The sequence below is a fragment of the Lagopus leucura genome, unplaced genomic scaffold, assembly GCF_019238085.1.
Source record: "Lagopus leucura isolate 7727_CA_CO unplaced genomic scaffold, USGS_WTPT01 Super-Scaffold_702, whole genome shotgun sequence".
NCBI classification, from domain to species: domain Eukaryota; kingdom Metazoa; phylum Chordata; class Aves; order Galliformes; family Phasianidae; genus Lagopus; species Lagopus leucura.
The window spans coordinates 1921105-1946600 of NW_024962254.1; the positions used below are offsets into that span (position 1 = coordinate 1921105).

General features: G+C 40.2%; 1 protein-coding gene across 1 annotated transcript in view; it reads right to left on the reverse strand.

Annotated features, from left to right (window-relative positions):
- Positions 1 to 25496, reverse strand: part of TENM4 (teneurin transmembrane protein 4) — a 593945-nt gene that overhangs the window by 342143 nt on the left and 226306 nt on the right. The window lies entirely within an intron of this gene.

Below are 25496 nucleotides of genomic sequence, written 5' to 3' on the forward strand. Positions count from 1 at the left end.
AAAGTCAATGACTTGCAGCAAGATGGTAAAATACGTTCTTGAATATCTTAACTTGTTTATGAGAAAAATACAGCAAAAACCCACAAACCAAACACAAAAATCTGCAATTACAGGCTGTTTCTTGGGAGCTGGTCTGTCTTGACTGCGAAACAACATGAGCTGTGTCTCTGAATGCCACATCGGGATGTGTTTTTTTGTTTTTTGTTTTTTGTTTTTTTTTTTTTTGTTACAGCACTTAAAAACAGAGAAGAAAAAGAACGCAAAACACCTATCAGTCCTCTTTTTTTTTTTTTTTCATATCAAATAAATATGGAATACATTGGCAAGGAATGAATCGCATTCTGTTGGCATGTCTCCCTTGGAAGGCTAAATCCTGAATGTGCTACAGCACGGATTTGTGCTGCACCTCAACACAGCTACAGCGCAATAGTAAAGGTGAGAAGTGCTGTGGATTTTACAGGTTGTTTTAGAGGGATGTGGTGTAACACAGCATTTGTGGCTCTCCAGGCTATATGATTCTATGAGGAATGGAAGACCCCGAGCACAGTTTCTGATACCCTACAATTCATAAAAGTAATGCAGGGGCTTGAAGGCAGCATTTTATTATGAATTTCTCACTTGCTGAGCCGTCTGGAACAAATATAACTAAACGTATTTTCAAGGTGATGAGAGAACGCAGGAGGGAATCTCTTCCCTCAGCACTGGTGAGGCCACGTCTGGAGGGCCAGCTCCAGTTCTGGGACCCCAGCGCCCAAAGGCGCCCTGGGCACACTGGTGAGAACCCTGCGCAGGGCCACTGGGATGCTGAAGGGCCTGGAGCTGCTCTGCTGCTGAAAGAGCTGGGGCTGTTCGGCTTGGAGGAAAGGAGGCTTGGGGAGAATCCCACTCATGGCCACAAATCCATGCTCTGCTCGGTGCTGCCCAGAAGCTCCAGGCTGTGCCAGGAGGTCCCTCAGGTCACCAGGCTGCACTGCTGTGTGCAGTGAGCAGAGAGGGGCTGGGGGCTGCTCCTGGGGGAGCTCCTGAAGCCCTGGACGTGGTGCTGGGCACCCTGCTTCCAGTGTCTGGGCTGGGACTCTGAGGTGCCTCCAGCCTTTAACACTCTGTCATTCTGTGGTTCTACGATGTGAGGACTGCAGGATGGCTGTGAGATACACCTCCAGTTGTGCTGAGAAAAAGAGATTCCTGCTTCCTATTTCTGCAGTTCTGTCTTTGCCAACAGTGCTCACTTGGGTTTGGCCCTTTAACCTCCAAAAGGAACTCTTCAATGACAGAACCAAATTCCAAGGACTCTTACAGATCCCGTGGCATTCTTCCCAGAAATTAAGATGCTACTTTAAAAAGATCCACTGAATTCTATCCCACTGTATTCCAGTGACGGCAGCAGACCAACTCTGCACATCCCATTTGTCAGCAAAACACATAGGAACTACTGAACACAAATGGAAGAACTGGGAGCGTATGTCATAAATGAGCTTTACTTAAGTCATCTGCAGAGCTTTTGAGCACCCATTTGATTGTGAACATGTGTTTAAACCCATCAAGCTCATTGATTTATTTTCAGTCATGAGCTACATACATTCAGTGCATTAAATGCAAATGGGACTGCTCAGTGGCCAAAATTTATACATGTTAAACGTTTTGCAGAATAAGGGCCTGAGAGTTGCCAAAACTATGCCCTGGATGAAGAAGGAAAGATCTTCTATAAGGAGCTGCTTAATACAGTAATAGTGTTTAAGAGGTCTACCTAATATAGGTAGTCAGTCATTCTGCTGTCTTGAATCAAACTTACTGACACCTTCACACTGCAGAATCATAAAAAGAATCAAGCATCTGATTGCTTTTCAGTGCACTGTCTTCCTCCTCTAAAAAAAAAAAAAACCAAAAAACAAAAACAAAACAAAAAAAAAACCAAAGGTTTTATTTTGTTTGAAAAATTGTGCTTTTTTGTTTTTTCAGTTGTTATTGAATTGGTTTATCTCCTTTATGTCGCCTCTGTTTGTGTAAAATTCTCAAAAGGAACTGGTTTGCTATACCTTTCAATAAAACATCTTAAAACAGAATGCTGTTGTAAGAGAGCTCTGGAATTGTGGTTTATTATCATGGGACTGGGGAAACAAAACTTGAGTGAGAAATGTGGTTACTGTATTCTACAAGAACAAAATTAGAGAAGGGGACTTCTATCTGCTCATGGGGTTGCAGTAATTCCTACCAAGGGTCAGTCATTTACAAACCCTCTGGTGGAAGAGGCACACATGCCAAAAAACCTTTCTGCACAGCTAGAGCCACAAGGTACAAACAGGGTCTGTAATTACCATTAGTAACCTTGCAACTTAGGAAATGGCCAAAAAAACATCAGGAAATTGACTGAATTCCCACCAGATGAAGGTTTTTCTTTTTGTAAAGAAAGGTGAAAAACTGAAATTCCTCCTACAGTTCATCAAAAATAGCCCTGTAAATTTGCACCATTCATATACACATTCCTCTATAGCAGTGCATCAATTCCCAATTCATTCATGTCTTTATAAATTTAACTCTCCTCAGCCCTTTCTTTCTCTCCCTCTGGTTGCTTGTAAGGAGGTGCTTTTCAAACAGGAAATGTCACCCCCAAAACACACAATGAAGTTGCTTTTTTTTTTTTCCTCTTCTTTTCTTTTTTAAGGAGGAACTGTTGCATTTAACTGACTTAAGTAAGTTTCCAGCTTCTCTCCATGGACATGTAATCCTCGTTGTCTCCTTTTTATGGCCAAATTTCACCATCAGTGGACTTGTGATGGGGAACTTGTCTCTCTGATTGATTATTATTTTTTATCTGCTACTCCTTGTGTCTTGATTTCACTACTGCTATGGTTTCATCCATGCCATCAACACTTCACATTTTTTCTGTCTTGTCTGGCTCACAGTGAATAGAAAGACTCACACTTGTTTCAGTTACATACTCAACCACCAGTTTCTTTCTGCCTCTAGCTCACTATTGCTCCTCATAATTTTAAAGTTTTCCATAAATGTGCTGGACTGATATAAAAAAAAAAAAATATTTAAGGCTTCTAATACCATCCTTTCCATTCCTCCAGTCCTGATCCTTCTATAAAGCTCAAAATCCTTTTGCTCTGAGCTATTTCCACTCAGAAAATACTTTCTTGTTCTGCGATGCGATGTTTCCGTCTCCGTTTGATTCTTTCATCATCCCGCTGTTTGCATAACATATCAAATTTCACCTTTTTTTTTCCCCTCCAAGACAATTAATGACAATAGCCATTCTTATTTCTGACAACCCACTGAGTGTACAATGCCAGCTGGACCACAAGCTGATTTGGAACACAATTCACAGCAGAAGCATCCCTCTGGCTTTACTTACTCAACTCAGAAAATCCCACTGACCCCAGTAAGGGTTACAAACAGGCTAAAATGTGTGGCATCAAACTCCTCAACATAGTTACATTTTTCAGAGATGTGAGGCTCTTCTCATATCCTTGAATACTTGTCAAGAAACGGAACAAAAAAAACCTGACTTTCTAGTCTGGTGCAGTAAGTGCACTGCTTATTTGCAGCTGTTTTTATTTTTCTTTTGCTCTGGTTGGCTCCCAAATAATCCTTTTTACTATGTTTTATCCTTTATATCTATCCTCCTCATTCTCGGTTCCGTTGCTTTTTGTTGCTCTTTGGAGCTTTGATTAACCACACCAGCTTTGTGCTGCAGAATCGCACTCAGTGAATGGAGAGGGGAATGATTTATTTTCTGAGTCACCGCTCAAAAGACAAACTTCCATCAATCAAAAAACCAGACAAGAGAGTGTGACACCACAAAGTGATATGCTAGGAGGCGCTTACAGCAAAAGGGACAGGTGGTCTTTGATAGCTGACTTACATTGCAGGTCACTAATCACAGAGATTAGCAGCAAGGTGATAGACAGCACCTGTTCTAGAAGGCAGCATGTCATATCATCCAATTTTCTGTCAAAATGAACGTGTTTAAATGGTAGAGATAGTTTTATGTGTCTCCTATATAGTTATGGCAACAGAGCGATGAGAAAGCTGGAAGAGTGAAATATCTTTTCTCCATGAAGACGTAAGCATGAATGCTGGTGGGTTGATTCAGTCCACCTTTGTGCTATGGGAAGCAAAGTTTTCTCCTTCAAAACTGTTTATGCTAAAATGGCATCAACTAACCTGGCAGGACGTGCTTTTTTTCTTTCTAAAATAGATTCTTCTCATTCCACTGCTTTGGGCAATTTTTCCCTAATCTTTTATTGCTGCTGCCCTTTGTAGGATGAATAGAGCCACAGAAAGCTGAGCAGAAAGATAGATTTTATTTTTAAATTGTTAACTAAGACCTAATGCTGGTAAGTAGCAAGCAAGAGTCCTTTTCTTCATTTTACAGAGGAATGAATGAGACATAGGAAGGCAGAGTAACTTGCTTAAGGTGGTATAAGAAGAAAGCAACAGAACAAGAGAAGACTTTTGATCTCCCAAGCAGACTCTGATACTGAGCCTTAGATTTTTTGAGAAACAAGTCACACGAGCACTTCAGAATACTTAATTCAAAAAGTCTCTGCCAATCCATGTCTGATATCTTTGTGTGAAAAGAGTTGCATGAACTTCAGGTATTATTAACAACATGCTCTTTCATGTTTGGATAGTGCCCTTCAGTCAGAAAAGCTGTGAAATATACACACCTACAGCTATGTCTGACCAGTGAAATCCCATGGTGAGTGACGAAAACACCACTCAGAGGCAGAAGAGAGAGAGCTTTTCACCCATTTACGCATTAGTCTTCCCCAAAACAGCAAGAGAAAGTGGGATCCAACAGTCATGCTATTTGGGAAGTTAGCTTCAATCCAAGATCCTAAACTTCAACTGGATATGTCAGGCATTCAGATTCATAAGTGACTCTATGGCTGTAGTTACTAACGTCCTACACTGTTATCATTTGGTATTTGCCATCCTAGATGAAACAACTCAGTCCTTTGTGACAGTTCCCATTGCACTTTGGTGAGGATGCTAACACCACCTGGTACCAGGTTCCGTGTTCTTATCTCATGAATGCAAAATAGTGAACCTGGGAAATCTTTTCTGGCCATTTCCATTTGTCTGAAAACTTCTGTGATATTCCATAGCTGGTCTGAAGCACAGACCAGGCATGAGTGTAGTGTTGAATGCTCTTATGTTTTCAGCAGACATTTAGTCATCTATTTAAGAGTAATTCAAATTGAATTCTTATTGCAAGGTGATTGTGGTCTGCAATGATCTGATCTTAGCAAATATACAACCATGGCTTAAACAGTGTTATATTATTTACCAGGATTCAGGGAGATTCTTCTGTTGCATAAAAGATTCCTGTGTTTTTTATTAAACTTTAATCTTCAGATTTATAATAAAGGTTTGAATCCCAGGGAGTCCTTGTAGGAAATAAATTAACCTGTAGGTATAACATCCTTTCACATTTTTGGCAAAGACCATGGAAAGAAGCAGGCACAAGAGAGAATAATGAGAAGTTAACTCTCCTTGGCTAGAACCCAACTTGAAGAAAGTAACAAAACCTCTCTTTTCTGGACAAAACCACTGAGCCTTTCTTCTGCTGGTATGGGACTTGCTTGGCAATTGGTAATATCCTGTCCAAAAGATGTGGTTTGTGACCTTTCCATAAATAAATCTAAAACTGCAATGAGCTGGAGGTCCAGAAAAGCTTGAAACAGTAGTGGAGATTTGAGGTATTGTGGGAAAGCATGAAGCAGGCTGGAATGCAATTTACCCTAATTATTTCAGTTTTGCAAACCTATAGGTCTCCCCTCTTGAGTTGCAGCTTTTAATTTGTGAGAGGGCAAGATTTTGGGGCCAGAAATTAAAAAATTTTCGAATATATTTTGATTACTGTGAGCAGTGTGCTGCTGTTGTCATCAAAATCCTACTTTGGCTTCCCCCAAAATGGAAATTACTTGGAAAACAGTCTTATTTTTACATTGAAATTGCATTTATTAGTCTAGTAAGCCATTCTTGGACAAAGGTTTCTTCAAAATCTCAATTTAATAGATAATACATGCAGCTCTTTGCTCAGAGAGGTTGTGGATGCCCCATCCCTGGAGGCATTCAAGGCCAGGCTGGATGTGGCTCTGGGCAGCCTGGTCTTGTGGCTGGCGACCCTGCACATAGCAGGGGGGTTGAAACTAAATGATCATTGTGGTCCTTTTAAACCCAGGCCATTCTATGATTCTATTTAAATAATGAATACCAGAAGAACCAGCTTGACAGTGTAGTCTGATTCAAGTTCAAGCTTCACATTTTCAGTCATTCACAATGTCAGTCTCAAGCACTGGGTGTGCAGGGTGCCAGGAATCCACAAGCTGAGTGGAATCAGCCTGCATGCTAGTGAGTGTCAGAGAGAGGAAGAGATGGTGGCATCAAATGCAGATGTGACATCTCCATTCCAGGCAGTCACTGAATGAATCTCACTAAAGTGCACTGCACTCCTTCCTCTACCAACCACCAGGTGAAGATTTGGGCTATTACCCGTGATACAGGAGATTTAAGTCTTTAATCTGAATTAGGCAGGAAAAAATCTGGAATGTGTCTCACACATCCCAGATGAAGGCACTAGGCAGAGCTTTTCAGAATCTGCTTGGGAGAAAATTTGCTTTTTTCACTAGAGAGGAAAAATAGTCTAAGTTGTTTTTTTTTTTCCTGAAAAGCAGCAGAATGCGTTTTAAAAATCTTGAGACATCCTGTAGAGAACAAGAAAAAACTGGTAGAAAAATCATTCAGCGTGGTGAAAAGACTTCTTGTTTTGGGAAAACTTTGTATCTAATTCCCAAAGAAGAGAAGGGAACTTAGGGAAGACCTCTAAGTTCCCTTCCAGTACTCGAAGGGAACTTATAAATTGGAGGAAGAAGGACTTTTTGCATGGACTGATGGTGATAGGACAAGAGAGAATGGTTTAAAACTAAAAGAGAAGAGATTTAGAGATGTTGAGAGGAAATACTTTACTCAGAGTGGTGAGGCCCTGGAATCGCTACCCAGAGAGCTGTGGGTGCCCCATCCTTGGAGGTGCTCAAAGGGCAGGTGGGACTGGGCCCTGGGCAGCCTGATTTGATGAGTGGCAACTCTGCCCAGGGTTAGATGGGCTTTAAGATCCCTTCCAACCCAATCCATTTTATGATTCTATGATAATTCCTAGTGTTTTCTATGGCCAACAAGAAACTTACATTATAAGATGGCGACCCATAATAGAATGTAGCAAGAACATCAGGACATCCAACCTCTTTTCCCACCATTTGTTACGACAATACCAATAATTAGACATATTTTCTTCTGCATCCCTCTCTACCAAGTAAACTGAATAAGGAAACTACACTTCTGTATTACCCCTAAATGAGCTCTACTCAACCAAAGATAATGCACACATTTCTATAAGGTTCTGGAGAGAATATAAAGGAGAATTAAAAGCTCTTTTTCTGCATATATAGATGCTCAAAGCAGAACTAGTCATCTTGGTATCAGAGGACAACTGAATTATCTTTACACATTAACATTTCTTGAAGGACTATGCATTAACTAATCAAATGTCTGACTATACTTAACTCCATGCTTATTAAGTCATGTGTCAGATTTGACCGTCCTGTGAAGAACACAGTTCATGGGAGCATGATTAAACTGGGTCAGACAAAAGGACTATCAAAAGCTATATCCTGTCTCCCAGTGGCAGGTGCTTTGAAAAAGCAGAAAGTGGTTACAAGCAGTGCTTTAAACAATAAGCTTGTTCCTTCCTCTTGATACACTTGCAGTACTCTAATGATCAACAAATTTCTTAGTTGGACCACTGGGTTTGTCAGTCTTTCGTTGACCCATCCTCTGCAGATTTGTCTAATCCCATTTGACACTCAAACACTTGTGGCCTTTGCAACATCCTGTGAACAGTCCCATAATGTAATTATGTGCTGTGTGAAAAAGCACTTTCTTTTTTCTCCTTTAAACTCTCTGTCTGATGTGTACAGGTCTTGTCTCTTCTACGAGGATACTGATGAACCCACAACCCTTTCCATAAAAGCAAGGCTTTGAACTCATATCCACTTTCAAACTTACCTTATTTATCATTATTATCACTAATTTCTGCTTTCATGGCAGAGAACTGAATGAGGAATGGGACTCGTTGGAAAGAAAGCATGTTTGCCTTTCTTCCCTGCAGTCACCTCTGCAGGCTTTAGTCCTGCCTTGAAACACATTGTCACTATCAGGAGTGTTTGCTGCAGAAAAACTAAGATCAAGAAAACAGTTTGTGGATAAAGCGTAAACCCTGTCATATATCTGTAACCCTTTGTATAAGTATCATGCTGGTGTACACCGTGTATGCAACACTGAGTTCAGACCACATCTTTCTACACCCCTTGGATCCAGCCTAGTGTCTGAGCTGCTTACACAGAGACAGCCATAACTGAAAGAGAGGTATTGTGTAAAACTTGCACTATCTGAATTCTACTTTTTTTTGGAGAGGGACAAGAACTTGACTGTGAATATAAAGAAATAGAATAATAGTTTGTGCCTGCACTGCCTTTCAGTACTGCAGTTATGTCATAGGCTCAACAGAATTTGGAGGAATACATTCAAAAGTATGCTAAAAAGTTATATATATATATTGATCTGCCTTTTTGTTTGTACTACTTACACAAACAATCTGTAAAACTCTGTGACAAACAGCATGAGGAAAAGTAAATTTTGCCTCCCTCAGTTGCAGGCAAAATCAAGTATCTGGCCCAGGTCACAGGATTCAAGCAACTAGCATCCAAGCCTCCTGCAGGATTAGCCACAAGGCCACCGTGTCCTTGCCTTACAGTATCATGTGTGAAATTGTCCCTGCTCTTGTCACAGATGCAGAGTTACTGGGTAATCTGTCCTCACATTCCTTGAGCAAGGAAAGAAGCAAGACTGTTTTCTTCTTCTGATAAAATCCCCTAAAGAGCCCAACTTCAAACTAAGTTTATTAAAATATGAATTATCTGCAAAAAGACAGCAAAGAACCATGAATTGATTTCTGATTTTCTATGGACTTATTTCAGGACTTCTCTGTGAGATAATCAGAGAGCATTGAGAGATGCTAGGGATTGATTAATCAGTATAACCCCCACCGTGTCTAAAGCTAAACTTTCAATTGCACATCAGGCTTATGTGGTAGCAGTATATTTCCCTTAGGTAAAATGCCTATGGGAGAAAAATAAAGAGATAAAAATAGTAAATTAGGTATATAAAAGAATTGCTATTTGTATTTGTGAATTTCTATGTGGTTTTGTGTCTTTTTTTTTTTTTTTTTTCTTGAAACAAAGGGCTACTTGACTGGAATAACAAGGAGAGGTATCATCCCTACCATGGGATTTTAGGCAGTTGCAATTTATGATACAAAGTGAGAGCTCCATCTGAAGTCCCTACAAATTGCCACTGCTTGACACTGCCTACACTCTGGCAAGAGGACTCACACCTGATTGCTGGGCTGCCGCTCAGCGCTACGATATACAAGATGTGAACCAGTAAGTTAGACCTTGATGCACTCTTTCTGCACTCTTTCAGACATACAAATGCTGTAATGCTGCACAATGCATTAAGGAGGGGGATTAGGAAGGAAAAGATAAGTGATACTATTGTACTATATACTATATAAGTGATACAGTTGTCAATAGAATATTGTGTTCATATTATCCTTGCAAAATTCTGCACGTTCAAATATATCAGAACAATATCAAGGCTTATTTTCATGTTACTTTATTTTTTTTGCTTTCTTAACACCATGGCAAATAATCTGGAGGTGAAATTTACATTCTGATTTTATGCTTTGATTGTAAAACTGCATGGCAATGTGAACAGAATGCCCATACAAGTAAAATTTGTCTTACCTAAATTTAGACATCTATCCTGAAAATACCTAAAACTAAACAGCTTACACTTGCTTATTTTTGTAATTAATTAAGAGAAAAAAAAAAAAAAAGAGGATTTCTAGGGCAAGATTTATAAAAACAAATGAAAAATAATCTATTTTAGACATCTATTATAAGCATAGATAATTTTACCTGGAAGAGACTATGGCTCTCCATTAGGCTACAAAGAGAACTTAGGTTGAATAGTTTGGCAGTAGGGGTCCAAATCTGGTTGAAATAGTCAAACTGTAAAGTTCTTAATTCAATTATGATGCTGTATGATTGTGTTTTCTTGATGATTTAGCCCTTCAAGGAGGTGCATCTTTCCCATATTCCAGGCAGAAGGGAGATGACCTGACCATGGTCATGCAAGAAGTCAGTGTTAAAGATGAACAGTCCCCAGCTCATGTTTGCACTTCATGAAACTATTCACTGGAGTTCATTTACTCCGTCAATATTCAGGAAAGCCAAATATTTTTCATATCTTCCAGTGCATAAAATGTTAGGTAAGATCATAAGTGATTTATCCAAGCCCAAAATAGAAACTGGATTTCAGATTATTGGTACCACGATCACTGATTTAGTGACTATGCGATAAGTTGTTCAATTTGCCACAGGAAGGCATATGTTACATATGATTTTCTGTGGCAAAACAGAATGACTGATTAAGTCATTCTCATAATGAGCAGGAAGGTTTTTTCCTCTCCATTTAACAAAAGGAGTGGAAAGATTCACTGGTCTGCTGAAGGAGAGCTTTGCTACCATGCATTGGAATCCAGCTGGAGGAATATTCAGCAAAAAGACAGTGCAGAATTAAAAAGAAAAGGAAAATGAAAGGAACTGGGGAGTGAAGAAGGTAACTGAAGATGTAAATGGCTCTTTTTAGCCAAATCTTTAATGACTAGTTAGACTAAAGATTAGAAGTAATTGAACTAGCTCTCAGTCAACAAAAGATGCAAATAGATTGTAAAGCAGAGTCAGATTACATTAATTTACACTAAACCGAAAGTAATTAGTTAGTGTTTGTGCAGTGCTTAGAAAGCAGAAAGTGCTGTATAAACATTAATTATTGCTATTTGTTTCAAGGAGATGCAACAAACACAATTTTTTATATGTCTTATAAGGTAAAAGACCAGCAAAGCAAAATTCTGGAAGAGGCTCTCCACTATTAAACTGAAATGTGATGGAGCACCGCAGGCTTATTTCAGTAAATAGCTCTGAACTGTGAACTTCTGAGTCGAAGTCATAAGGCGAATTTCTATATCTGGAAAGTCTATCTTCTGGAAAATAATAAAATTAATAATAATAAAAAAGCCAAGACTAGATGCTTATCGTGTGACCACTATCTCTCCTTGTACTGTGTGCAATTCTGACCTTGCACAAGGCCAAAAGACAAGAGAACTGAAGAGGTCAAGGGCACAATTCTAAGTAATGAGCAAACCATCTTCATCTTGGACCGTACAATTTTTCCTGAGATGGAGAGATAGTTATGTCTGCTGCTGAGAAGCAAAAGACTGGGAAACAGCACTAGATTCTCTTACGCTTAACTTTACCACTAATTTATTGCGTGATTCTGGACAAGGCATTTAACCTTTTGGGCCCATTATGGGGAAACCAGATATAACCATTCCTAGCTGTTTCACAGCCAAATAAAAGGTCTAGTTTGATGCTTTTAAACATGTCATTTCAGTCAATTATCTGTGAGACATAGATCATTATTAAGAAGATGATTGAGGAAGTCTAGGAGTCTGAAAAAAAACTTATTGGGTGAGATCATACAGTTTCAGGATGGATTTCGGGCTATGACATGCTAATGATTTGCAAAGATTATCAGGCTCATCAGAATCATGGACATAAAAGGGCCCTAACGTGAAATGCTTATCTGCTTATTGTAATAAATTCTTGAACTAATTTCCTTCCTACACTGGCAAACTTTTGCGGGGAAGAATGATAAATAGCAGACGTACAACCACGTTATATGTTTTAACATTGCAATGGATAATTGAATTTTAAAAAGTAATTAATAAGGAAAAAGAATATGTAGCTAGGATATGAGCTAATAAAGACCTGTGTATACTTAGTATGCAGGATTCTCAAAGCAGTATATAGATGTTAATTTATTAGCTAACAAATCATTTCTGTAGAGAAGGAAGTGGTACAGATGGAGATGGGTGAGATAGCAACATCTTTAGATGTGAGCTCCTGAAACCAAATGGGTCATTCTACATATCATTACACATTACAAGTGAGGCTGGATCAGCACTTGCTGGATGCAGAAATACTCCGGAAATTCAAGTATCCTTTAAACATAACTTTGTTACCAAAGTTCAGGCTCTGGGGTTTGAAAATGTCAGCCTTGGTGGAGGAATGGTTCTACCTTTCAGTGTTCTGATGGCAAACCCAACTTGAGATTATGTGATTCTATGAGATGTTTCCTCCTGCTAGGACTCAGCTTCTCTGCTACGTGCTGCCTCCCTGGGGATACTGATGCAGCAGCTTGTAGAACCATGCTATAAGCAGAGCGAGGAAATGGGATGGAAATAAAAAGAAAATGAGCCCTTATCTGCCAAACCTTTATCTTTTTAATTTTTTTGTAACCTATCCCAGATGTAATTGGGCAAATTTAAAACCAGTCTGAATTTAAGGCGATACAGGTAGTTGCACTGGCATAGGCAAGAAGACAATACATTGGGGTGGGAAGAAAAACAGATTGAGAAACTCCTTGCCACCAACAAAACTGGAAAACAGAAAGACATCCTCTTTAGGTCACGACATACAGGAATTCCCTGGATCTAGAATCTGTATTTCTAGCCAGTTTCTCAAGCCACAGATTTCTAATAACCTTTCTAATACATCTTTTCCAGCTCCAACCCCTACCATCCAACATCTGATGTACATTTTGTAATACACTGAGTTATTATTGCTCTATTTCTGCCAAGAGAGCTGCTGCTGCTTCACAGAAGCTGCCCTGCTAAAATCCCCTTACTTCTTGTCTACCCTTTATTTATTTCTCCTTGCAGACCCAAGTTTCTCTGTCATTAATTGGAATTTCTCTTAATAATTTATTGCCTCTTCAATATTTTTACCACACTGTTTTCAAGAAAAGTTGAAAACTGTTGAAAGTAAACCAGCCAAGCACAGTAAGCATTTTCTTCCTCTTTTTCTTCCCTCTTATTTCAGTAGCAACTGTTGGTATCCCATTTAGAAGAAATGCATGTGAAAAAATGATTAGCTCTTCCACTCTGCCTTGGACCTTTTTGTTTTGTAAATCATGCTATGTGCAAGTTATTTTTAAGATATTCTATGAAACACATTATTCTCCCTGTATTTCTGACCAATGAGGAGTGAATTGGTTGTGTTAGTTCCTGTCTGGCAATGGGTTTCACACCAGCAATGGCTTCTATGAATGCCTGATCCAAAGCCCATCGAATTATCTAGAAGCATTTTCCATTCATTTTGTTGGAGAAGTAGGAATTTATAAGCTCCATTCTGTCTACAAAACCTTTTAATATCTACATTTATGGCATGGGCTGCACTGCAACAAATTTCAGCCCTTGGAAGTATCAGTGCTTAGGATGAAAAGGAAGAAAATTAAGAAATTGGAGTCTTTTGGAAATCGCCTTCCTAGAGTGACCCAAAATTAACTGATGAAGTAACTCACAACAGAGCATGTTGGCAATTTTTTCAGATGGGTAGTGATAGGACATGGGGGAATTTTAAACTAGTTTTAAACTAGGACAGAGGACGTTTGGGTTAGATATTGGGAGGAAGTTTTTTTCACACAGAGGGTGGTGAGGCACTGGAACAGGTTGCCCAAGGAGGTTGTGGATGCCCCATCCCTGGAGGCATTCAAGGCCAGGCTGGATGTTGCTCTGGGCAGCCTGGTCTGGTGGCTGATGACCCTGCGCATGGCAGGGGGATTGAAACTAGATGATCATTGTGGTCCTTTCACCCAGGCCATTCTATGATTCTATGACTTTAAGAGCCTCAAATATGCAAGGATCCCCCAAAAGATCTTCAGGGGGCCTTGCGTTTGATAGAGCATGTATTTCTCCAAAATTTGGCTCATTCTTGACATTGTAAGCATAGTGTTTACGATCATGAAGGCATTTTTAAAACTTTCATACTGTAATTATATGTTGCTGGGGTTTGGGACAGCTTGGCATTCAAGCTGTCACTGAACACATTCAATGCTGTGTTGGGTCATTAGGCTTATAAACAGGTTGAGCCTAAACCCTGGGGCCTGTGCATTTAAGCTGATTTCTTGAGTAGGTAAGGACATATTTATATTTTCATTTAGCTTGAGCAATACCAGCACCTGCCACTTACTCTAAACAGAGCAGTTAACCCATAACTCCCTCTGTCAACTCCTGTTGACAGAAAGCAAAGCAGATAAATTAATGGCTCCCCTGAGTGGTAGGAACTGAGGAGACTCACGTAAACAAATACCTCACAAAATGCAACTGTGTTAATGGGAAAGAAAGCGAAAGAGAAAAACCCACTCACTATCCTTTGTAGACACAGCAAGAAGAAAAGCAGGGAAAGACAGACGCCAGTCAGCTTGGCCTGTGCCCTCATCTGAGCTGGTTTGGTTCCTTCAGACCTGATACAAACTGAAGAGCATTCAATTATTTCTTCTGTCAAGGGCCATTATCAAGATGCTTAAATAAGCCGGTGCTGGCACACTGGGAGGTCAGTGCATTGGGCCCTTGTTTGGGAGCAATCTAATTAAATGAGTTTGTTTTTTTGTTTGTTTTTTTTTTTATACTATTCGCTTTTTCATCTCTCTCCCTGTTCTGTTTCTCTTCTTCTTCCTGTGATGCGAAACTCTCACTGTTTTACTCAGTTTTCTCATTTGAAGCTTTCAAGTGATCCTGAACAACGTAGGTTTGTGCAGTTTGCTCTGAGGCAGAGAAATGTTTGCATGGACAAAAACTTAAGGCAAAAGCCCTTCCTTACCTCACACTAGTTGCTCACTAGTTGACAATAGAAGCAACCATGTCTCCCTCATCCAGTACAATATTATTGCAGAAATATAAATAAGTTGAATGTGCTTCTGCAGATCACTTTTCTGTGGTAGGAATGGGAATTCATGAAAAACCTTAGGATAAATGTAGTTCCCATGTCCCAGTGACCCTGCTGTGCCAATGAGGACTGCACCCATAACTCCCATCTGCTCTGCATCCCCAGATGTTGCAACATCTGGATGGAGAGGGTGTGAAGATGTTAGCCAGATCGAAGGATCTTAAGCAGCTATCTGTCTCCTTCACACCTCAGCTCACCCAGGAATGTGGAGGAGAAGCCCAGAGCAGAGCTTTCTCCTGGGTGTTAGGCTACAAATTGCAATAAATGTGTGCAGGGGAAAGACAAGTTCAGCTACAAAGGAAGGAGCCGTAAAGGGAAATCTTATTCACATGTGTTTTACGTCCTACCCTGGCATTGTTTAGTGTATTGGTTTGGACCAAAGCCAAACAACAGTCTCTGTGTAGCCATAGGAGTTATGGTAACAAGCAGAGGTCTTGGGTTTGGAGAGGATTGTTTCTTAAGCAGTTGCCTCTGAGGAAGAAGTGGGAGGAACACTCTGAAGTTGCACGGATACAATGGCAGTTGTGGTAGGGGCAAAAGGTCTACGAGCTCTTCTGTACCCTCCAGCCGCACATCTCCACTCTCCAGCAATCACTGGCTGCTACTGCACGTCCTCTTAGAAACACAGAAGCATGGAATCAAGGTTGGAAAAGACCTCCAAGATCATCTAGTCCAGTCATCAACCCAAGTCCTGCTGGAGAGCTTCTGGCCACAGCTCTGAAAGCAAGTGGTGGCATTGAAGTTGCAGTGATATTTTTTCCCGGCTAGCCCAGATACCACATCACCACTTCTTCCAGAGGTTAACAGTCCTGTCCTATAAGGGTGTCAACAATTAGGAAATGTGCCTACCTTTGAGCCTCATTAATGCAAAGCCAACCGTTATAATTCAATTTATTAACTTGGTTGGCGTGAGAATGGGAGATGTGAGCTTCTGTCCACCTTCCCTTCCACCATCTCTGCTGTAGCAATGACAGGAGAGCAGACTGAAAGCCAGGGTTGGTATTAAGTTCCTAATTTCAAGCTGGTCTTGATGGGAAGGCTTTACAAAAACATATGAGGAGGGGGTGTTAGGATCACAGACAGATGTCATTGAGATCCTCGCCTATGGTGAGCAAGCTTGCGGCTCTCTTGCTTCATGCTTATCAGCTCTCATTAACTGATCCCTATTGGAGTGGGAAGCTGTTTTGTGTGGGAAAGAGGAGAGAAGGTGTAAATGACGTATTTGTCTCTAGGATTTTGGAAACAAATGTAAATATGAGAGGCAACGGGCCCAACCCAATTGCTGGGAAACCTGAACTTGGCTGACTCAGTCTAACACTTACACCTATAGGGCTGCAGACAGAAAAACACTCCAAAAGAGCATTTAAGTATGTTAATTATGTTAACACTAGCTTGTCTGCATCCCCTTCAAAACCAACATCTCTAACCCGTTTTCTAACCCTTGCTTGTGTTTTATAGACCAGTATGAAAACATCAGTACCTTTCCAGCTTGCCCAGGGTTTTATACAGGCCAAGGCTGAAATGAAAGCATTTCAGTAAGAGATAAGAAGTGGCCTTAGTAATTTCTAAGTTTGGAAACAAGCGCATTTAAACTTTCTCTAAAAGAAACAAGGAGAAAAGCTATAAATGAACACTACATTTATTGCTAAACAGGAATACTAATAACGTATTGGTATTCGATCAGATTTCTCACCACTCTAATCTGGGAACAGATCTACAGAAATCGGAGACACAAAGGCGATATCTACACTAGTAAATCAAATATTTTATTACAGTAAATGAAAGTCTGGGACTGTTCCCTGGTACTGAGGCCAACTGGCATGGAGAAACATTCATCTGTGTAATAAACCTTTCTGGTATCCAGAAGAGGGTGGCTGTAGTCTTCAGCCTTTTGGGACTGGTCCCTGGCTGATGTTAGTAGTGCCTGAGCTGTGCTCAGAAACTCTTTGGCCCAGGTCAAAGCATTGCCAGAGGCCTCTATTAATTGTTATTTAGCTGTTATTTAGCAACTTAACAAGATAAATAGTAACCCTTTCGCACTGCTTAATCTGATAGCATTTACATAGCCAAAACTGCAGCTGGCAGGACTGGGTAGCTCTGTATATACAGTAGTTTTCACATTCATTTGTAAAAGAAAATGTGCTCATTATATTGATTATAAGCTAATTACACAAGCAGCAATTTCCATGTGATATCCTGCTCTCTAACCCAAGTCAGTACTACCCTGAGTGTTGGAGTGGCTTTGGAAAAGCAAAGTGGTTACTGTTTTAGAGTGTCAGACTTAAAGGTAACAAAAACTGGGACCTTGGAACTAAGCTGTGTGAGAGTAAAGGCAGTACCAGGCAGAGATGACGTTGTCGGGTTGCCCTTCCAACTCTAATCTCTTATTTCAAACCGTTACATGGAGTTCTGCAAATCAACAAACAATGCTAACAATAATGTGGGACTGTTTAAGAAAGAAAGATGCCATTTGGGGGGATTACTGGACATGAATGCTATCTCTCCAGGCTCTTGATGGAGAATGAATTGGAATTGTGTTGTGACCAAACGAAATATATCTAAAGCTCCCCTAAGGATTGTTTTGCAATTTTGTTAATATTTTAAAGGCATCCCTTGATCTGTGTGGAGCTATGGTTTAATTATGTTCTTCTGTCTCTCTTTTCCCTCTTCAACTTCAGATCTTCTGCAATCAAAAAGATTTGATCTTAATAAGGTGCATTACAAGCAATTGATTTTGAAACCTTTGAGCACACTGAATCCAGCAAGAGAGCATGCAGTTGAATACTACCATTCTTATAGAACTGGGCTTGGCCATGAGCATAAGAAACTTCTTAGAGGCAAAACAACAAAAACTTTCCCTCAGATACATGTGAAAGAAATGCAGAGCCACAATTGTCCAGAGTGGCTTGGTGGCCCAATTCTGAAAGCTTGTCACTGAGTTGATTTCCCAACATTATCTACAATCACTTATAAATTACTCATAACACTTAAAAGGAAAAAAAATATATATATTTTTTTATTAAATGAAAGCTAAATAAGCAAGTACTGGAAGGACAGACCAATAGATGAATGAAAGTCTACAATCTTTGCGCACTTTTTCTATGAAAACCACTCAGCAGAAACCTAACAGGAACAAAGCTATCTACCTCAGCAGTATTTATGCTGCTGTTTATCTTCAGGATGGTTGACACAAAGGTGTGCTCTCCCTGAAGGCCAGGGCTGTGACTTTGCTTGACATCTGTAAAGTGCCATCCATCAAGTAGATTTATCATAAATCCCAAGATGATAGAAACCGTGGGCAAAGCAGGTCAAATGCTCTGGCCCTGACCAAGGGAAAGGGAGCTAAGTCATGCTATCCCTAGCAACAGCCCAGGTTCCTGCTTATCTATCATCACAAAAATGAGCTTGTTTTCTGCCTAAGCTCTTTCTAGTTATGGAGATATATTTGCTTTTATTGTTTTTGTGGTTCTCAAATACGGATATCACACCAAGGTAAAGACAAAGGTAAAATAACTGAAGAATTGTACAGTCATAAGTTAGGGAAGTTTCCTTGCTAAGCTGGCTGTGCTGTGAATACAAATGTCCCATCAGTAAGAAAGTCTTTGGGATGACCACAGATAGTGTGTTGCAAAAGCTCTAGTTACATCTGGTCAAACAGAGAGAGAGGCAAAAATTTGAGAGGCAAACCCTTGGGATGAGTCACTTGATACCTCCTAGTCAGTCAGCAGCAGAGCCAGGAACTGCATGGAAGTCTTCTGATTCCTGATCTAGAGCTTGGATTGCATTTAGGCTAGTCCCAATTTCGGGAAGTTTATGCCTTCCTGTCATTGCTGGGAAAGCATTAACTGCTGGAGAAGACATTTTCATCTCAAGTTTGTGAGCTAAACTGCTAAAACCCGTTCTTCCCTTCCTTTGCCACATATCTTGGCTTCTTTCCCCCTAGTTAAGTGTATTCAAATATGCAGATTCTTCAATGAAGTCATGAGTGGATATTTCAGTGGTGACTTCACACGCTCTTTCTTAGTTTGACGATCAATCCATTTTCTTTCTTTAACTGACTTTCAAATAAAACAGAGCTAGATTGTTGGATATTTCCTTTTATCTGTATTACTTTAAGACTCATTTAATATGTAGACTTCAGACAGCAATTGTCAGACATATGTTTTATTTCTCTAAAAAGGCACCTGCTTGACAGCAGAGGACCAAGCAATGTCCTAAATCAGAATTCATGCAGTGACATTACTGCTGCTAGTTGAGATTAGATTAGTCCTAATAACAGGAGGGCAGTTTATGTAGGTGTAGAGGAACCTCATTGTTTGGCGAACATGGAGAGAGTTAAAAAAGACCTGTACTGATCAGAGGAAGATAAGGAGAAGCCTTCAGTTGGTGTAGATATTTTTTAGCAACCAAGGAGTTTTTCTTTCCAAATCAAGATGATCAATCTCCAGAACACCAAAAGAGGCAAGCAGGTCTTGAAGGTGTTTTGGAGTTTAACAAATTCAGTTCTGCTCCAGGGTCAGAACTGTTAATGTATTAAAAAAATATATTTTGAAGGTACAGAAGGGAGCAGTGGTACCCCAAATGAAGGAAAACATTGGAGGAAATACACAGCAGAAATGCAAGATGTGAAACGGGAACTCTTGTTTCCTTAAGGCCCAAGCAACCTGAGGCTAGCAAGCCCTGATAACCACTTGCAAGCCGTCTGATAAATGGATCAGATTCTTTCTGTCACACTTGGCTGGGAATGTTGGCCACAAAACAGAGAAGTGGATTTGTGTGGAGTAGAAAGCCCACGTAGACCATGCTGTTTGTTTCACTGCTTTGTGAGTCACTGCTGGAGACAATAAATAGGACCTTGAAGAAGATCCTAGTAAAGACTGTGCTTTGAAAGTGGTGATAATCTATTTATGCCTACTGTAATGTGATGTTCTTCAAACTTCTCTTATGTTAAGACCTGACCCACTGAAACATATGTCAAAGACAGAAACTGAACTTTTTATCTGTTAGCGTAAGATGGACAGGACGGTGCATGTACTGGAGAGTCTGTTTCAAGAATAGGACACCATGTAAGCTTGTCATGGCATATTAGAAGCAATGAGGTCAGGACATGGTGGCTTCATCTGTCCAGAAAAACTTGTTGCCTGCTTCCAGATCAGTAAAAGTTGACCTAGATCAGTTCAGCTGAGTCTCAATGATGCCAGATCAAGCATGTAAATCCAAAGCCTCTTACTAATAGAATTAAATTGGTTTGTTTCTGTATAATCCAATACATGCAAAGGGTTGCTGGAAGTTTTGCTCTTTCTTACTGTGTAAAAGAGGAGGTAATCTTAAAAGCAGACCAGAATCAAGAACTGTTCAGTCTTATACATGTGTTCCATAACACAGTGCCAAAGTGATCCCTTTTTCCATGAATTGTTACCTTCTTTCTCCCTCTTGAAGTCTATCAGGCCTCCACACCTCCTGTACTGCTGCCTGTTGATGGATACACTTCTGTTAAGGGAGTTTTAGTCCCTCCAGACTGAGGAGGAGAGTCCACTGAGTTTGTAGAATCACAGAATAGCTTGGCTTGGAAGTGACCCTAAAGATGTAGCTCCAACTCCTGCCATGGGCTGGTTGCCTCCTATCAGCTCAGGCTGCCCAGGTCCCATCCAACCTGGCCTTGGGCACCTCCAGGGATGGTCACCCACAGCTGTGTGGGCAGCAGTGCCAGACAGGGCCTTGCTGCCCTCAGAATAAAGAATTTCCTCCTTGCTCTCAACAGATGTCCTAGCTGTTCCACTACTCCTCAGCATTTTAAACATAAACTGTAATGGAACAGTGGAGGTGTTCACTCCCTGTAATGCAGTTCTGTATCCCTATCAAAGCTACACGACATGAGCAGTAAGAGCAGAGGTATTGTTTCTTTCATTTGATTTAGGGTGTTACTTGGAGGGCAGATGGAGGAAGCAGAGTATCTTCATCTGTTCAAATCACTGACCCCGTGGCACCACTAGCTCACTGCAGTTTCATAATACCTCCTGCAGCATGGAAACATACATGTCTCTACGTGACTCTGCAACGAGCCAGCTTAGAGTGTGTCATATATCCCCAGATGGTTACCAAAATATATCAGTATGCTGGAGAGGGTGTATGTGGGGAGGAAAGCATAAAGGGAATGGGTAAGAAGGATTGATTTATTAAACATCTGCAATAAATGCATGCAGATTGGCAAGCGTTAGAGACAAAGGAGTTATAAAAATCCACAGAAGTCTGAAAGACCCAAGCATCAAGGAAAAATGGGAATAGATATCTGCGTTATTTTATTAAGAAGAAGAAGATTTGATTAAGAAACAGAAAATTTCTGACTAATATAATGAAATATTTGACTAATGATCAGATCCCTTGAGGAAGTAGAATAAAAATAAAATATAAAATAAATCAAACATCTGAAATAGGATTTCCTAGAGCACTATAGAAACATGTATGTAGATGAACAGCCATATTTTGGATTGGGTGTGGAACAAAATATCTTGGTAGGCTCTCTTCTGCTTCTTAGGTTTACTGTATTGGCTAAGTAACTGTGGATGACTTTAAACCCTGGCAGATGTGGGCCAAGCTCCTAATCACTTTACCACTGCCCACTATTGTAACAGAAAAAGAAATCAAGGTATTTTGAATTAATGGACATCTATTTCTAAGTCACAAGGATGGGGTAATCTCCACAAACCCAGAATGCAATTCGTTGACCCCAAGAAAGCCTAAATTCATACTACTGGCATTAGAAGGATCACTCCTCTGTGAAGAAAACCTTTGGAACTGCAGAACTGCCATAAAAGCATCTTCCCCTCCAAACATCTGCTTGTTATTTGTATGAAGCGTGGGCTTGATTCCTTACTCAATGGCAATCCCTAGCAGTTTGTAATGGCCCCTAAATAATCCTTAACTTATCGCAACAGCTGTTGGAAAGTGGCCCAGGAGGGCGGTTGAGATGATAGCTTGACTGAAGACAGGAGATTCTTCTCATAGCAACTTTGACAGAGAGGAGAATCAGAGCCATCAAGTAACATCACTAAGCTTCACAATATTCCGGTGTTCTTGCTTTTGTGAAGAATATTCATGGGAGATCTGGAAACTGTCAGCTTGTTCCAGCTTTGTAGTACCCTCAGGGAGGAAGCAAATCCTCTGCTGGCTATGAAGATGTGCAGCCATCACTACAGTAATTGAATAGCAACAGAGTAAAAGCGAACAGACCTACCACTACAGAGAGGGCACCAGAATGAAGAGACTTAATTGGCAGATGTGAAATGCTTAGCATTAGTGAAGACAATGAAAGTTCAAATTTGTGAGCATTAATGCAGACTTTATCTGATCTACAGTATGTCTGTGCCTTAAATTTCCTCTAGAGCACAGCTGGGTGTTAATCCCCTTTTCATGTTATACCCCTTTCTGGCATTGAATACACTTGTCAATTAAAATATACACTTTGATGTTAGTTCAGGCTTTCCAGAGTAAAGATCTGTAAAGTCTCACCATGACCCAGGATTAATTAAGAAGGGCCAAATTTGATCTCATTTATGGAAGTGTAAATGTGTGGTAAATCTACTCCTTGCCTTGCAAGAGAAGATGTTTATCCTTGGTTGTAAATTTTTTATTATTTTTTTATTTTACTTTATCTTAATCCAGAAGAAGATAAGGCAGCTTTATCCTTCAGCTAGCACTTTATGAACTCCATATTCTTGTGGACTTAGCATTACACTGAATCTATAAATAAATAATTCCATCTCTGAGACAAGTTATCCAAATGACCACAACTTGCAATCTACTGAAATACTTGCAACAAAATGGAAGTTTATTATACTTACCCTCTATGGTTTGAAGTGCTACATTTCCAGTCATCACGGGTCTACATTTGCACTAAAAATCCTTTCCATTGACTGGTGAGAGTGACACGGACACAGAAATGAAAATCATCTCAAATCACAGAATCACAGAGTTGTAGAATAGATTGGGTTGGAGAGGATCTCAAAGATCATCAAGCTCCAACTCCCCTCCCATGGGCTGGTTGCCAGCCACCAGATCAGGCTGCTGGGACTCTATCCAGCCTGGTCTTGAATGCTGACAGATTTGAACTCCAGGTTCTGGGCATCCATAAATTCTCTTGGCAACATGTTCGAGTGCCTTACAACCCCAACAGGAAGATAGCTAAATACAAGTTTATGCAGTAACAGGCATGAGGTCATCTGTATCAGTTTTGTTACACATTCCAGACCAAAATGATATGCCAACAATTGTTCTTTTATGACATTTATTTGATTTATGATGACATTATTTTTTAAAATGGTCCCTATTAAATGTTGTATCTTATGAAGAATTCAAAATTCAAAGTGGTTCTTTAACTACATGAAAGACCTCATTTCAACATCAGATGCATGGGTTTTGCTATGTGAGCTGAAGACACAGTTCCTCACATGCAAGTCAGCCACTGACTACTGTGGCCCTGAAACATGTCCAGAGAAGTGCAGCAGATCTTTGAAGGGTCTGAGCAAAAGTCTTGTAAGGGGTGGCTGAGTGAACAGGAATACTCTGGTAAGAGGAGGCTCAGGGGAGATTTTATTGCCCTCATACAACAAGGAGGTTGCAGCAAGGTGGGGAAGGGGGGGGGGGGGGGCGGGGTCAGTCTCTTCTCCCAGGTGACAATGATTGGACAAGAAGTAGTGGTCTTAAGTTGCACTTGCAGGGCAGGTTCAGGTTGGTTATTAGGAAAAGAAGAGTGGTGAGGCATTGGGACAGGCTGCCCAGGGAGATTTAGAGCCACTGTCCCTGGAAAAGTTCAAGAAACAGATAGATGTGGCACTAAGGGACATGATTTAGTGGTATGGTGGTGATGAATTGATGGTTGGGCTATAAGGCCTTGGAGTCCTCTTCCAATGTTCACGATTCTCTGATTCTATGGAAAGATTCATTATCTCTTCCAGTCAAGTAGTGATGGTAGCCAGATCCTCCATACACAGCTATGGATGGGTTGTTCACATAAAAGGCATGATGTGTACACAAAATCTAGATGTGGGCTGGTAACTTGGCATAAGGAGTATTTGTGGGAGAAATCAGATAGCCCTTAACATGATTTCTAGTGTGCTACTGAGAAGATCTGGAGGGCGTTTGAAGAAAAAAGGGATGCAAGATAGATTACCCTACAAGCTGACAAAAGGAGAGGACAACAAAGGCTAAAATGATGTTCAGACTAACCTGGTTAGGTATTTGAAGCACCTTCAGCCATCTGATGGGGCTCGACAGGAACAGTGCTGGAGCGGAGGGAGCAGAGAGGAGAGCAAAGCCATGTAGCTGGAGGAGGAACCATTAACCAGGCACTAAATACAGAGATGGAGCCCTTACTGCCCCCAGGAAGGGGAAGTCAAAGACACTAGTATAAATTGAAGCAAGTAAGAACCCTACTCTTCCATGCCATTTACCCTTTGTAATCATTTAATCCTTAGGAGGAAAAGTTGAAAAGTCCTTAAGTCAGGGGTGCTTTCAGCCCTGAGTTGAAACCTGGATAAGGATTGATTCCCAGAGATTTTGTTGAGGCTTCTCAGCATCACATCTGCTACTGATGGTGACAAATGCAAATGGAAAGCAGCTGCCTACCATTCTTATCTGATAGATTTTCACATAATGTTACAAAGGTAAACGAACACAGGAGAGGCAAAGCTGTAAAAGAACAGTCAATAGTATTTTACAGTAGAAGTTCAATAGTACAACACTGCTCTTTCAACAACATAGAAAGAAAAATACTGGAAAAAGAAATCACCAGCTGAGTGTTTGGACATATTCCTTGACTATTTCATTAATCCACCCTCATTTATTTTTAGCTTGATACTGTGATCCACAGCAGTTGATTAAACTACAGAGAGTGGTAATTTGTTCAGCTAATGTGAAGTAAATGAAAGATAAGCAGACATGTTACTCGAGTCTTGCAATATTTGATATAATAATTCTTAACTCTGTGTGCTTTCCTCAAAACATTAGCACAAAGTATCATCGCACTTCAGTACTGAACTACCACCAGGTATTACTGCTGAGATGTAAAAAGGAATAGAAGGATTAGAGTACTGGTGATCTTCTCAAGAATATGTCTGAAAAACTAAGTACATCCAGAAGCCTCATTCACCTCTGCATTAATCTGGTGTCTGTATAATGAATTTTTGCCCCTGTAGGATGACTGTAAGGGTAAATCATTTCATTTGGCATTTATGTTTCTTTCATTGCTGTATTTTGCCACAGCGCAACAGTAAGTGAAAAAATCCAAATATGCAAGAGAAAAAGAAAAAAAAACAACTTTATTTTCTATAAAATTCTTCTGCAAATGACACTATTGTATATTTAATGTTATTTGCTGACAGAACAACTGCAGCGTTTATTCCATCAGTGTAAAAAGAAACAAGATCTAGTTCCTACTTTAGGATGTTTGTATACATTATTTTTCAAGTAGAAGCTGGTAGAAGGAAAATCAGTCTGTGAGGTTAGTTAAGATTTATT